Genomic DNA, 3481 nt, shown 5'->3' with positions numbered 1-3481 from the left:
GTGTTGTGTCATCTAAAGCTGTGCCTTTGGGAATCAGGTTCTCTCCTTCAACCATTGCATGACAAAGGTTGTCCATGGACTCGCCATACTCCAGCTACTGAGGAAGCTATTCTGGAGGCCATACACCAAAAACCTCTGTGAAGTACATGTAGTGTAGCAATGCAGCTGTGTGTCTTGCAATGCACAGTCGTTAACGTGTTGCATGAGCATTGGCTGCACCCCTATCATTATGCTCTCACACAACACCTGCATCCTGCAGATCGCCATCAGTGGATGCAATTTTGTGAGTTCTGTGAACCAGGAAGCCAACAATGACCTCATGAATACTGTAATATTGTCGGATGAAGCACCATTCACTAGTGAGAGTGTCTTCAATATGCACAATGTCCACCGATAGATCTGTACCTACAGATTGGAAAATTGCGCAGGTCGCACCAGAGTTCAAGAAGGGTAGTAGGAGTAATCCATTTAACTACAGACCTATATCATTGACGTCGGTTTGCAGTAGGGTTTTGGAGCATATACTGTATTCAAACATTATGAATCACCTCGAAGGGAACGATCTATTGACACGTAATCAGCATGGCTTCAGAAAACATCGCTCTTGTGCAACGCAGCTAGCTCTTTATTCGCACGAAGTAATGGCCGCTATCGACAGGGGATCTCAAGTTGATTCCGTATTTCTAGATTTCCGGAAAGCTTTTGACACCGTTCCTCACAAGCGACTTCTAATCAAGCTGCGGAGCTATGGGGTATCGTCTCAGTTGTGCGACTGGATTCGTGATTTCCTGTCAGGAAGGTTGCAGTTCGTAGTAATAGACGGAAAATCATCGAGTAAAACTGAAGTGATATCAGGTGTTCCCCAGGGAAGCGTCCTGGGACCTCTACTGTTCCTGATCTATATAAATGACCTGGGTGACAATCTGAGCAGTTCTCTTAGGTTGTTCGCAGATGATGCTGTAATTTACCGTCTAGTAAGGTCATCCGAAGACCAGTATCAGCTGCAAAGCGATTTAGAAAAGATTGCTGTATGGTGTGTCAGGTGGCAGTTGACGCTAAATAACGAAAAGTGTGAGATGATCCACATGAGTTCGAAAAGAAATCCGTTGGAATTCGATTACTCGATAAATAGTACAATTCTCAAGGTTGTCAATTCAACTAAGTACCTGGGTGTTAAAATTATGAACAACTTCAGTTGGAAGGACCACATAGATAATATTGTCGGGAAGGCGAGCCAAAGGTTGCGTTTCATTGGCAGGACACTTAGAAGATGCAACAAGTCCACTAAAGAGACAGCTTACACTGTACTCGTTCGTCCTCTGTTAGAATATTGCTGCGCGGTGTGGGATCCTTACCAGGTGGGATTGACGGAGGACATCGAGAGGGTGCAAAGAAGGGCAGCTCGTTTTGTATTATCGCGTTATAGGGGAGAGAGTGTGGCAGATATGATACACGAGTTGGGATGGAAGTCATTACAGCATAGACGTTTTTCGTCGCGGCGAGAGCTTTTTACGAAATTTCAGTCACCAACTTTCTCTTCCGAATGCGAAAATATTTTGTTGAGCCCAACCTACATAGGTAGGAATGATCATCAAAATAAAATAAGAGAAATCAGAGCTCGAACAGAAAGGTTTAGGTGTTCGTTTTTCCCGCTCGCTGTTCGGAAGTGGAATAGTAGAGAGATAGTATGATTGTGGTTCGATGAACCCTCTGCCAAGCACTTAAATGTGAATTGCAGAGTAGTCATGTAGATGTAGAGGTTAATCCACATGTCACCCACAACTGTGGATATCAAATTTGCTTTGGTATCAACATCTGGGCCGGAATTTTGGGTGACACGTGTTTGGATCCCTACATGTTGTCTTACAGGTTGACTACACAAAGGTATCATGAATTCCTCTCAGACTATCTAACTGATGTGCTGGAAGATGTTCCACTACATGCTTGGCAGAGGATAAGGTTCCAATATGATGGTGCACCTCCACATTCTGAAATTAATGTGTGACAGTATTTGGACAGAACATTTCCAGAGAAATTGCTCAGATATGGAGGTCCAGTTGTATGGCCAACATGTCCACCTGACCTAAATCTGCTGGATTTCTTCCTGTGGGGACAAGTGAAGGAGCACATGTACTCTAACCTGTTGACAAATGTGGAAGAATTTGTTGTGTGTGTTTGTGTTGTTCTTGTTACTATGGATGCAGCTTTGCTGCAAAGGGTCCAGAGCTGTATGATCTGACAGGTTGTGCAATTTTTGGACTTGCAGGGGGGTTGTTTTGAGCATCTGTTGCTCTGAGGACAACATATTCTGTTGTGAAGGTCATGCAATCATTAATATGGGCTTTAATATTGTCACTGGTTGCTAATCTGCATCATCTGAGTGTTTATATTATGTGTAGTATAATTGACAAATAGATGTTATGTTGTTGTACTGCACTATCATCTTTAGCATCACGAAATTGATATTGTTTTTTGTAGCTATTCCGTCCTGTGACAGGTCATTTGTTTCAACTGTCTATTTCTAATTTTTCTAATCACATATTTGTTATGTTAAACACTACAAAATGTTGTAAATTTAGGATACATGTGACCTAAGAAATGGTGTATATTACAGCATGAAATGTCAGAATGAAGTTAGCAAATAAAAGAAATGTGCCCCAACCCAGGAGTGAACCCTTGACCTCCTGCATGCTAACCCAAAACTCTGTCCACTGCACCAACTGTACAGCATGATGAGTATGTGCTTACAAAGATAGTTACCATACATGTGGTTACAGCGTTGCCAGATCGCCACACTTTAACATGCTTTTTCTGAGAGATGTACTCGCTGAATGTAATTTTGTGGCAGACATTTTTTTTATTGCTTGCATGTGAGGAGTCACACTGCAAAGCCCAAGTGCACGAATTTTGCTTCACCCTGCATATATGAGTTTCAAAAATTACTGAATCAATTAATCTGAAAATTCTCTATTCAGTCTCCCTATTCCTGGAGTTTATCACATCATTCTCTATTCAATCTCACTATTTCTGGAGTTTATCACATCATAATTTGTGTGGGTGTTGGCATATTTTCTTGTAATGTAACAGTTCACCCTACTATTGCTTAAGGAAATCGTAACCACTTACCTACCAGATGCCTGCATGTATATGTATCCTTCACGCAATCAAATACCAGTTTGAGGGTTGTCATGCACGTCATGAAATTTTTATTTAACTAATTTCTTACATTAATAATTCTAGTTAGGTAGTGGTGTCTGTGCAAACCAGAATAAGATCACTGGCTGTGATTCCCCTCGCCCTGAGAACTTTTGACAGGAATATGAAAAGATAACACAAACAATTTCATGTTTCTTTATTATTATTATTATTATTATAACTGTAGCATATTTATGTAGCTGTGAACACTCTCAACTGCTAATTTCTGAAATTTTAGGGTACCTTATGATTAATGTTTCTTCAGTACAATGCACTGTGTCATGGG

The sequence above is a fragment of the Schistocerca gregaria genome, chromosome X, assembly GCF_023897955.1.
Source record: "Schistocerca gregaria isolate iqSchGreg1 chromosome X, iqSchGreg1.2, whole genome shotgun sequence".
NCBI classification, from domain to species: domain Eukaryota; kingdom Metazoa; phylum Arthropoda; class Insecta; order Orthoptera; family Acrididae; genus Schistocerca; species Schistocerca gregaria.
This window is presented reverse-complemented; position numbering follows the sequence as displayed.